This window comes from Stomoxys calcitrans, chromosome 1 (assembly GCF_963082655.1).
Source record: "Stomoxys calcitrans chromosome 1, idStoCalc2.1, whole genome shotgun sequence".
NCBI lineage: Eukaryota > Metazoa > Arthropoda > Insecta > Diptera > Muscidae > Stomoxys > Stomoxys calcitrans.
In genome coordinates this window covers 14,099,088-14,112,411 of record NC_081552.1, presented here as the reverse complement: position 1 = coordinate 14,112,411, position 13,324 = coordinate 14,099,088, and the positions used below count along the sequence as shown (strand labels likewise).

The following is a 13,324-nucleotide window of genomic DNA, read 5'->3' as shown; positions in this document are numbered from 1 at the left end:
AATAAGCACAGTTGTCGATTTTACAGTAAAGATCAGCCAGAAGCATTGCCAGAGCTGTCAATGCATCCGAAACAGTCACAGTTTGGTGCGGTTTATGGGCTGGTGGCATCATTGGACCGTACTGCTTCAAAGATGATGAGAATCGTAACGTATCTGTGAATGGTAAGCGCTATCATGAGATGATATCCTACTTTTTTTTACTAAAATGCAAGAGCTTGACTTGTGGTTTCGACAAGACGCTGTGCAAAATTTCAAACGGCTAGTTTTATGCTTTCGACCCATATTGTGATTTCGGCAGACGGACGGACATGGCTAGATCGACTCAGAATGTCGAGACGATCAAAAATATATATACTTTATGGGGTCTTAAACGAATATTTCGAGGTATTACAAACGGAATGACTTGATCAGTATACCCGCTATGGTGGTGGGTATAAAAATGTCATTTATTTATTTTAACTTGCTAAATGCCAAAATATGTTTTTAAACTTATCAGGATTTTTTGATTTACTCTTGGCAATTGCGGCTTTTCAAAATTTCTCAAATAGTATACTTTATTGCTTAATAATTTGCTTAATAAATTTTATACTTATCAGTTATAACATACAATATATTTTCGTATGATAAGACGATGGCAATGCATTCTAAACTTCATTAATAAATCACAGTTGGCACATTCATTTTATCAGACCTAAACTATTTTTCTGCGATGAGACATTTAATTGAATGTTTAAGTATAATTTATTTGGCGAAAGCGAATAGTTTATGTGTTGACTGAAACAATAACCACAAAACAATTGCTAATAGAATATTAATTTAGATCTACTGGTATTTCCGGTTGAATAACTAAACATGTAGCCCATAAAGAGAATTATTACTATTATTTTATTTAAAGAAATGTTTGACTTACTAGTATGCTAAAAAGAAAAAAGAACTAAATAAAAAGACAGCGCATTGGAATATGATGCAAATTGCAAATTTGCCCATGAACATTCCATCAAGAAACAGGACCAAACTTCTGACATATCAATGAGTGCTGTCCGATTTAAGTTTAAGCTCAATGGTAAGGGCCCTCCTTTTTTTATAGCCGAGTCCAAACGGCATGCCGCAGTGTCATACCTCTTTGGAAAGAAGTTTTTATATGGCAAAGTATGTGTCAAATGTCGCCGGCATTAGGAGGGGACAACCATTGCTGAAAATCATTGTCCGATGTTCTCAGCAGGATTCGAACCCATGCTTTCAGCACTATTGGAGGGCATGCAAACCTCTGTGCTACAGCCCATACTATAGTTATAACAAAGTTCTTTATCTAACGATCGGAGGTGCACATGGAACCCAAAGGTGCCAGATTTAAATTTATTTTATTGATTCAATAACTAATTGACATGAACATAAATGAATACTACTCCATTTTAGAAACATCATCAACAGAAGTAGTAGATAAATTCGTTTTCCATGACTGACTAATCTGTAATATATTAACAAACTGTAGAGTTGTATATTCTTCATTGATCCCATATACATATGCTATGAAGAATTCTATCCATCATTTGTAGCAGTATTTGCTAGAGATCTATTGTTTTCCTCTTAATGTATAAATCTGTTATGATTTGTGTTCCTATAGATACTATTGTGCGATTATCTCAGAAGTCTTACTAACTGCATATACAGCATGATTACATAGTATATGACCCTTGTTTATATTCAATGGATAAGGTATCAGATATCAAGAATATGCAACATCAAATAAGCTATGAAGCAATTTCGTATATAAATTAGAGTCAGGCTAATATCCGACCCAAAAAGTGGGAAAATAGAAAACAGGCGAATATAAATAGATGGCATTGACAAATTTAGCCACGGTGTATCATCGGTATTAATTTCCTTTCTCTGTTTGGCCTATAAACATAACGTACTACACTGTTCTACAGTCTACCTTACTCTACTCTATATTGGTAGAATATAGGACTTCGCTAAGCGTGTTCTTACTCAAAGAGGGGTAAATTGTTGGTTGGCCTAAAGTAAGCGAAGCTAAGAATACCCTTGACAAAAAGCATCATTAATATGGTCTGTCCAGAACAAGATATTGTTGAATGTCACCCCCAAGATCTTTGCACGAGCCACGATCTCCAATCTTTTATTAGCAACAACAACGCCATGATCACAAGAGTAAATAGTAAACCTTTCCTTAATAACCATGCACTTGGATTTCAGGGGATTAAGGCACAAACCACAAATAAATCCTAGACAGGTCATGGTTTAGCATTCTAACATGCTGCTCCACACGTTTGAAAAGCTACTTATATTGCATCCGCATACATGTGCACCTTACAAAATGAAAGCTGGTATGGCAGGTCGTTACTATATAAAGAAAATAGAAAAGGACCCAAAATTTAACCCTTGGGCACCCCTCGACTAACAGGCATGGGACTAGACACAGGCGACTGTGAAACCCAAATAGTGTATGATTTGAGAGATATGCCAAGACTAAATGAACAGACGAAGACGAGAAACAGATGTCTTAACTTTGCCGCCAAATGCCTTAGAGTGGGCTAGGAGAACAAGAAGGTTCAATTCGTCATTCCCCAAGTAATTTCGTATATCCTCCACGACATCTACTACGTCCGGGCCGGAAACCTGACTGCTTCTCATATAAAAGAGTATTTTCATTTATGTACGAAAGTACATAGCAGATGTCGTGGAGGATATAATCGATCGATTTACTTTTAGATATAGCAACTAAAATGAACAATATTTTGTTATTCATAATTGAACAATGACTTGTACTTATTAGTATTTGGTCCAAATCGGATCATATTTCGATATACATTGCTATGGGACATAAGGTATGCAATTTTCACCGTATTTTGATGAAAGGTGGTTTATATATATACCCGAGGTGGTGGGTATCCAAAGTGCGGCCCGGCCGAACTTAACGCCTTTTTACTTGTTTAGAATTAAATTATAAATGGAAATCCTACCATCAGTATCGCTGTAGAGAAATAAATGGTTGCAATTTACCTTATAAAAGATGTTACGTAATATGTTAAATTTCAACCAAATCGGATAAGAATTGCGCCTTCTAGTGACTCAAGAAGTCAAGATCCAAGATCGGTTTTTTAGGGTAGCTATATAAAAACATGGACCGATATGACCCATTTACAATCCTAACCGCTCTACACTTATAAGAAGTATTCGTGCAAAATTTCAAGCGACTTGCTTTACTCCTTCGAAAGTTAGCTTGCTTTCGACATGCAGACGCACGGACGGACATGGCTAGATCGACTTAAAATGACATGACGATCAAGAATATATATGTACTTTATGTGGTCTCAGAGGAATATTTCGAGGAGTTACAAACAGAATGACGAAATTAGTATACACACAACCTATGGTGGAGGGTATAAAAAGGATGCAATACAAAAAATGTATTGAAAACCAGTATGAAGTATGAAAGAATCTTCAGTGAGATTGGGAAGAAAATGACTGTTCTCGTTATGACCAAATCTATATAAAACGTCAGCGTGTTCAATAATAACAGGATAATCGTTGGGACCACATTTAACATACACGCGTCCTTCTTTTGTTCTATAGTTCGTGTTAATCCATTATCCTTTGTTTTCCTATAAAGAGACATCGGTCAAAGAACTTGATAAATGCGATGCAGAACTTAATAAATATATATATATATATATATATATATATATATATATATATATATATATATATATATATATATATATATATATATATATTCTTGTCGTCATGACAACGTCAGTCCGTCTGTATTGTAATTTCCTTGGAATATTTATTTTCGACAACTAAAGATATTTTAGTGAAATACCATGCAAACTTGACTAACAGTTTAAAAATATAAGTGCCTTTATTTGAATCCCACATGATCTTTATTGGTCTACGAATTCAAGTTTGGATGTAAGGTGTACTCCATTCTTAAAATATTTTATTTTAGCCCGATATTCTCATGATGTCTGATTTAGTGGTGTTTTCGGGGGAGAGGTGGTCCCCCAGATACATGGCCCTGACAAAATATCAGCATAGTGCTCTTCTCTCAAATACCATTTATTTAAACCCCATATTGCCATTGGCTTAAGAGGAGTTTACAGGATGAGGCGTCCCCCAAACACATGGCCCCAAAATAGGTTATCAAATTCGTTTTCTAATCTCAAATACCTTTCATTTGAGCTACATATTGACATGGTCGACAAATTTTGTTCCTTTGGTGGTGTTTTGGGAAAGGGGTGATGCAGGTTGGTCCTACATTTGGATATCAAATTCGTATTCTACTTCCAAATATCTTTATTTGAGCCCCATAATGCGATGGTCACTAAAAAATTGCTGTTTGTGGGTTATTTTGGGAAAGGGGTAGAAAAATTGGTCCCGAAAATGGGTATTAATTTTTGCTCTACCCCCCAATTCCTTTCATTTAAGCTCCACATTGACATGGTTGGTAAATATGCCCGATTTAATGGTGTTTTGGGGATTGGGGTGGTCCCCCTAACACTAAGCGCGAAAAATATATCAGCAACGTGCTCTATTCTAGGACATATTTGCTCACCAAGACTCAAATTGTCTTGGTGAGCAAATATGTCCTATTCTGGTGTTGTTATGGTGGTGGGACGTCCGCAAGACAGTTGATCCCTAATGTTGATATCAGATACGTGATCTACTCCCACATACCTTAAATTTGAGCCCCATATTTCTGTAGTCGACAAACATGGCCGGCTTGGGGGGTGTTTTGGGGGATGGGCGGCCACTGAGTGAGTTGGCCTCGAAAATTTATATCGGATTCGTGTCCCACTTTAAAAACCCTTTTATTTGAGCCTCATATTGCAATAGTCAGAAAATACTTACTATTTGGGTGGTGTTGTGGGGGTGGTTTGGCCCCATAGACAATTTTTTCGAATATTAATATCAAATTCGTGCTTTGCTCCCAAAGACCTTTCATTTGAGCCCAATATTGTTCGTAAATGTTCGTAAATTTTCCCCCTTGGGGGGATGTTTTTGGTGAGAGGGGGCCCCGCAAACACTTGGTGCCATATTTGGATAACAGATTCATATTCTAAACTCGAATACCTTTTATTGAAGCCCCATATTCCCATGGTCAGTAAATAAGTCCAGTTTGGGGGTGTTTTGGGAAAGGGGTGGACCCCCCGAAACGTGGTCCTACATTTGGTTATCAGATTCGTATTCAACTCGCAAATACCTTTCACTTGCGTCTCATATTGCCATAGTCGGTAAATATGTCCGATATAGGGGTGTTTGCGGCTTGGGGTGATCCCCCTAGCACTTGGTCCGACAATTGGATATCAGATACGTTTTCTCATCCTAAAAACCTTTCATTTGATACCCATATATATATATATATATATATATATATATATATATATATATATATATATATATATATATATATATATATATATATATATATATATATATATATATATATATATATATATATATATATATAGTATGTATGCAAGACAAATCTTTAATATTGTGACGCTCACTGTATTGTATAAATATCCGCCTTATAACCAATCTCCCAAATGAGCTTAGGTTCGCGGAAAATCCATGGTAATTGGCAATTTAAAAATTGTCTCGGCCCCAAACTAAACACCGTTTTTATTTGTTATCATCAATCACGTATTTTCTCCACAAATGTATGAGCGACTTGCTACAATATATACCCACAAGTTAAACAACTTTTTTGTACTACAAACTTACAACATTTTGTTTACTTTTTCACTCACTGTATATGAAGTTGTATTGATTGTATGGTTTGTTACAAATATTTACATAAGATTGATACCTGTCTTCACCACATTTTTTTGGAAATTTCGCTTACATTTCACTTCAGAATGGGTTTTACTATCATTTATTATTTCTTTCAAGTTTATTTTATTAATTTTAAGACTTCGAATATTTTTTCGGTGTTTATTTACATGAAATAATTTTTATCGACATTTTTAATTCACTTATCGCTTATTAGTATTTACTATTAATGTTGCAGTATCATCGAAGAATTTTTTATGCTTTAACACCTTCTTGAGTAGAAGACGTCAAAATCCCCCTAAATATTAAAAGAGAGCATAGTTGGTGTTAAATAAGTTAAATAGTTGATAAGAACCCAAATTTTTTTGGGTGTTCTTAGCGTGAATGGGTATTTTGCGGGTTTTAAAAGCGAAAGAAGTTTATAAATCTTTAACAACACTCTAAATAACCTTGGTTTTTATTTGCAAACCTCTCCAGAATATATAGATGATAAAGAGGTTTATTAGGAAAATTCTTAAGAATAAAATTTTTAGAAAGATGAAAAAATTTAGGATACCTGTAAAGAATGGAAGAGGCTTCCGATCGGATACCTGAGACAACACTTAAAGTTGAGTGCGAGGCACTGCTGCCAACGGCACAATCATGAATTGACGGAACTCTGGTATCGCCATCTGCAAGTTCATGCTACTAAGGTGAACCAAAGATAGAGGACAGAGTGGGCCTGGGCGTTCACATTGAGAACACATGGACTGAAATCTGTTTTTGACCTCGCAGATAGATTTAAACAACAATTGGCGAATATTCACATCAGCTAAATCAGGTAAGTTCTCAAAGAATTGACTGAAGGACAAACACGCAACATATGTTCTATAGTTTCTCCATTCTCGACGTCCTCACATCTTCTGCAGAAGTAGTTACTTGCAACATGTTTTCCGCTAAGACAGGGAACTTTCATGACGAACACAATGACTGAGACGTCTGTTTTAGTCAGTGACAGCAGAGCGGTAGACCTCTACAAGTCTAGATTAGGCCACTTAATTTTGGAGTGTTCACAACCCCCCTTTGTGACTTCTTGTCATTTCGATTGAGAAACCGTACCATAGTCAGGATTTAGTATATCCACCACTGTTGCTTTAGTCTCGTCTTCTAAGTTCGCCAGAAGTTCATCCCACAAGATTCGTTTGATCTTATCACAATGAGTTCTCTTGAGCATCCAAGAGGCAGTTGGGAAAGCATTAGAACAACTCTTCCTCAGGACACTGTACACTTTCGGTGTGAACAATTCCACCTTAGATGCTTCACTACTGCTGCTGTCGAAGTACCTTTTGAGTTCCGTCCTTCCGCGCTGGGGCACACCTTGAGCCCAATCCCACCGGATGATCCATCCCCACATGGCTTTTCGGGTCCCTTTTCGATCGTAACAAAAGGATTTTTAGTTTCCTGCAATCCGTCAGACTTAGGAGATGTGGTCAATAGTTCCTCAGCCAAGTGTTCAACAACAACTGTTGAGTCGTCTCCTGATTCCCCAACCCCACCGCTTCTATACACTTTCAAATTCAACTTGTTGAATATGTAGGATACAACTCCTTCAGATTTTTTGAGGTCTGCGAGATAGTCAAAATTTAGTACGAATACTGCATATCTCCAGCCACCATCAGCCTCATCCAATCTACCAATCTTCCTGTCAGTGGTTGAAAGATTGAGATTACAGTTTCTTAGTCTCCCAAGTATAGATTCAGAATTTGAGGGAATCCTAAGTATCCAAGTGTGTGCCTTGGTCGAGAAGGAAAATCTTTATTCTCGACTAAAACCAGTCTCGACTAAATCGTCCTGCGCCTGGCAGGACCTTGTCAATCTTTTTTACGGCGCAACGATACATTTCAATTGAGCATTGATCCCCGAAAGCAATTAGTATTAGTATCGGCCCGATACCAGCCTGCTCCGTTAGAAACTGGAAGAGGTCGAGGCATTTCCGCAAGCACATCGGTGTAAATATTGACTATCCGACTCCAATTATTCCTGGGTATACAGCCCCGTTCTTCTCCCTTGTCGACAACTACCATCACCAAGCTATCCTTAGCGACATTAAGAAAGGTTCTTAGACCCATATTGCTATTGATCGCCTTAGTTCTTTCGGGCATGGTATGCCCTCCAGGTGATCACAGCCTTTTGGCTGATTGCGGCACAATTCTAGATGTGTACCCTATGGAATAGCCTGTGCAGCGAACCTCCGAGCCCAATTAAAGAAGCCTCTCTCCTTATCGGTGAGAGTTTTAAGATCAATCGGTATTGGAATTAAGAATTCTTTCGATGACCACTTAAATAGTTGGCCTATCTCATGATGGTGGGCACACAAAATATAAATTTTCCCATCCTTGGTGCAGAACGAGTACATAAAATATGCTTATCGGGAAGAACTTAAAACAATTCTTTCTTGTTCTACATGCACAGCAAGCTTGAAATTAAAACGAACTTAAAAGAAATAATCATAAATGTTTCTTATCCATACTATAAATATAGGAAATTTTTTCATCAGACTTTGACAAAGTCGTCTTATAAAATTTAAGCCAACTACAAATATACAAGCAACAACTTTACAACGGCTCTTATCTTTTACCTGTTTGTAGAAGGCCATAGGAGAGGGAAAGAGGCGTTTTTTGTAACGCGTAACATATTCGTTTTGTTGCTAAAAAAAATTTCATTTCTTTATAGGTACTCAATAAACCTAGGCTAATACAAGCAGGGGTATTATAAAGACCTACCACAAACCTCTATTACGTATTGGTTTTAATTTATGGAAAACAAAAACAAAAATTAATTAAAAATGTTAATGATAGCTAACAAATGTTTTGCGTTTTTCTCACATCTTTCTGTTTTATTTTTAACTCAACTAGTCTTTTTGAAACAAAACACCGTTATAATTACAAGAAGATGAGACAAAAAAAGGGCAAAATTAAAAATAGAATTTACAATACTCACTCACCCTCTATTTGAAGCTGTAACGTGTCGTTCTATTTACGTTGTAGCTTAGCAATAAACGTATGTAAGTAGGTAGGTATGCAAAAACCCAAGATTTAAACGTTTGTATAGAAATGATTAAGGAAACAGTTACCACATAACCCAAACACTGAGGACACGTTGAATGGTTGGATAATAAGTTGTACCACCAAACCAAAAATAAAAACAAGTTTAAAGCAAATAGGTATGCACAAATATACACTTAAGAATTAACGCGCTTTTTTTCACTTTTTTTAATTTTTCTAAAAAAAGTTCTTAAAATCTTTCGTTTTTGTATTACGTTTTTTAATCACGATTTACTTTTTGCTACTTTTTCAAAGGAAACGGAAACATGCAATCGCTTCCCAGTTTTTTTTGTTTCATATGATGCCTCGGCTTGTACCGCCCGTCATGAATACGTTTTAAAGACTGTTTTGTTATACTCTGTGATATAGCGGGCGTTGGTAAGTGCTCAAAATAAAAACAGAACACCAGCACTGCCTTCTCCACAAAAATTTTACGCAAGCTTCAACGCTGACGTCGGCGTTCTTTACCCATACAACAACAATATCACCAACAAACGCAAATAATCATTGGCAGGCAACGTCAATGCTCCCTAATAAAACAACAACCGCTCTCTTTTTCTCTACTGCTAGCATCGGCGTCGCCATCGTCTCTTTGTCAATATAAAAACACACATCGACTGATAACGCAGAGTTGTGATTGAGTTGAAGACGACACAGCACAGCAACAACAACGTCAATAATGGGGTGATGGACTCCAAAGAAGATACAACAAAATTCCTACAAAAACGGGCATATGATGGATGATGATAGGTTTTCGTTTGTGTTTTTGCAATGTGCAATTGCGTTTCTTTTCTTTCTTTGCATAATTTAAATTTCTTTCGTTTTTTATGCGTTGGTCAGTTGTTCTTGTGAAATGGTGACAGTATTGCAGAGATGGGATGCTGCATTTTTTGATAAATGCCAACAGTGGTAAATCTTATATTAATCATGGGTGATCACAACATTTAACGCAATGGCTGGTACTATGTTCATTTTTCACCGGTAAAAACACAAGTCGTTCACGTTTAATTTTTTAAAACACTAAAAAACCCCAATGATAACATAATACTTTTATGAAAAATTTTTTATAATTAAAGGCTAGTACGTTTTCCACAGTTGAAAACACAAGTTTTTCACTGATACTTTTTTGAAACACTACAAAATCTCAATGAAAACATAATACTTTTATGAAGATTTTTTCATAACTAATGAGGGAATGTCCTACTGACTGAAATCAGCAAGTTTTTTTCCTTCAAAATCTATTAACTAAAAAAAAAGTAATCATGAAAATATTTAGCTAAATTCGATAATAGTACCACCCTTAAAGAGGTAGATAGCAAGTAAACGCATATTGTGTTCGGTTGGGCCGAAACTGGTGTTGCGTCGAATTGGGGTTCTGCTCAAAAAATGTCACTAATTAACCAATTAACGACGAATTGGTAGAAAAATTACCATGAAAAATTACCTATCACATAAGGTCATGTTTTGGGGGAAAATTGGCTTGTCAAAAGTCGGTTATTTTATATATCCATAAAACTCCAAAAAAAATTTTCAAAATTCTAAGGATTGAAATTTCTGGAAACCATTTTAATGTCTTGTTGCTTTTGATGGTTTTACATAGCAATAAAAACCAAAACAGAATGAGCGCGTTGAGCTTTGTTTTTGAGCGTTGCGTTAAAAAATGCAACTATGCAAACAAATATTAAAAAGCAACGTGCAAAAATTAAATTTTTTTAACTTTGATTCCTAAAAACACTACTTTATGTATGGCAACACAGTCGTCAAAGTAGAAAATTCGTCAATTTTTGCGTGTTGCGACTCATTCGGTTTTGGCCTTAAATGTATGGCCATAAGCCAACTACTTTTGACAGCAGATGCGATTTTAGATCAAAGTCATTAAAATCCACTTTTCTTCTCTAAATGGTCATAAAATATAAAGAATTTTTTTTTTGTTGTTAACACAGTGGTTTGGAAATAATTTTTAATTTTTTTTTGTTATACGAATTAAGAAAAAAAAAACAAATAATGCTCTAAATAATGAATAGGTATATGCAATTTCCGGTTTTGAGGATAATAACTTAAACAATAAGGCAATAGCAACCAAGATAAACTCCAAGATCGTGTGTAATCGCACCGTCGATTACACACGATCTTGGAGTTTAAGAACATCTATAAGTATGGCACAATCTGCAGCATCAGAAGTGGAATTTTCTACAGTCATCCCATCTCTGACATGGGGGCTGGTCTCGTTATTGACTTTTATTGTGACTGTATGCGAATGTCTGTAATGCGTACGTGCCTTTGCAGCCGAATTAACGACGCCGAAACGGTTGTACTTATTTCGTTTTATTGTTTTTAATAAAATCAAATTGTTGGACACTCATGGCACTATTATTACCATAAACAAATTAAATAAATCGTCAATTCAATAAAGCGTCAGGCATGTGTATAAACTATTCCTTCTTCTTTAAACAGATTGCTCAAAAATTCTCTTACTAATTTCTCTCTTGCTTTTATGTGAGACTTTTGCAGCATCCTTGACATACCTTGTTGCTATTATACGATTTTTTGGGTTTTGTCCTTCTTCAAGGACAATCCACCCTCAGTACATAATGAGAAAACCAATATAGTCACAGTTATGAAGTTTGAGACGTGTCTTGCAAAACGTAAACCAAGCACGCACAACCACAACAGCTTCAATGTCATTCACAAAAACCTACCCGACGACCATGCTGAAAGAAAAGAACAGTGCTTAACAGTGGGGAAATGGCAATGGTGAAATTCATTTCATATGTTTGTGTAATTCGTTATGAATTCAAGTAAAAGCAAAATATTCTTCCTTTGGTTGGCGATATAAATTTCATAAGTTTGCCTAAAAGTATGCAGAGGTTTTTAGTTGCATACAGTACAAATTAGATACAAATGTTGTTTATACAATACAATAATGTTTCAATAGATATTTTGCGTTACAGTACTTAAATACAATTTCTAATAAAAAAAAAATGGTATACATATATATAAATATTGTAAAAAGTAAAATTAATTAAAAATAAAAATTTAATAAAATAAAAATTTATATTCAAATCAAAATAAATTAAAATAAAATAAAATTCCTATAAATAAATTTTGTTCCCGATATCATTGCCTCTCTAGAGTTACGCTCTTGAACACAAGTCACACCCATGTTTGTTGTTTTTTGTCAAGTCGCATCATGTCCATGATTTCATTAACACACATTCATATCACACGAACGAAAAATTTCGTTGCGTTTTTGTATTGAGGAACATTTTCGTTAAATTATTCAATTATTTTGTTTTTATTCATGCAATTGGTCCAATTTATGAACACTTTCCTTAGTTTCATGACAAAGTCTGAGACTTTGTTTGATGGAATTCGATGCATTTCAAATGGCAACAAAATGCTGAGAGTTCAATGGCCATATTGTGGGGAAATTGTGCTGGTTATGTTTTTCTACTCTTCAGCATGAAAATGATTTAAACTTCAGTTACATTTTGGGCAAAGGTCACACACACATCATGTTAGGAGGTGACATTTAAGGTTATTTTAACTTGTTATGCTGGTATAAGTGTGCAAGTAGTTATAACCTTGTATGACCTCGGCATCATCATATTGAGGATGCTAACATTTGGAAATACCGTCGAAATCGCATAACTCCAATACACTTTAGTGAAAAAAAACCTCTTAAGTGAAACTTGATGGGAACAACAATCGATTTTTAGTACTATTCAATGCAATAGAAATCAGTTCAGTGAAATATCTTTAAACTGAAAATACCCCTTAACAGAAATTGTTTATATACCCCAAATTTGGTTTTATGTGAAACTTAAGTCGCTTAAGTGAGAGAGACATTTCTATTAAAAACTATCTGGGATTAAAAAAATTTACATCAGCAATAATGTTTGCAGAACATATCATATCTTATCTCTGACTTTCAAGAATGCCGCTGAACATATCACTTTTTAAACTCGAGCTTTTTCATACATAATTAGTACGGTAACGAGAAAATTCGCTTTCGTTTATCTCTTAACTGAAAACGAAATTCACTTATCCGAGCCACGCTTAACTGAATAACGGATTAGTGAAACAAAATAAACGAATTTTCAACGTTTCACTTATCTGGGTTCTACTGTAGCCGTAAAGCAAACTCTCACCCATGGCGAAACAATTACAACAAGCACAAATCATATGGTGCAATCCGCCATTTTGCCATCAAGCTGATCGACGGTTTGCCAACAAACACAAAGAGATTTGTGTGCGTGTGTGCGTACATGAGCAGAGAATATGCGAGAAAGAGAATAAAAACAAAAATCTAACATCTCAATACCGTCAAACCTGGCCGGCTGTTAACAGCTGTTCGCGTGAGACCACCTTGTTAAATACGCCTTGACTTTCACCAAAGCATAAATACTTTGTTATTTGCATTTCATAATATTGGTAATTGTTTT

General features: G+C 35.5%; 1 protein-coding gene across 1 annotated transcript in view; it reads right to left on the bottom strand.

Annotated features, from left to right (window-relative positions):
* The window catches only part of LOC106087998 (facilitated trehalose transporter Tret1-2 homolog), a 146,942-nt gene extending 137,718 nt beyond the window's left edge, over positions 1-9,224 (bottom strand). The window contains exon 1 of the mRNA XM_059361163.1: positions 8,780-9,224. The gene's annotated coding sequence lies outside the window, so the exon portion shown is untranslated. The remainder of the gene's footprint in view (positions 1-8,779) is intronic.
* Between the last annotated feature and the right edge of the window lie 4,100 nt (positions 9,225-13,324).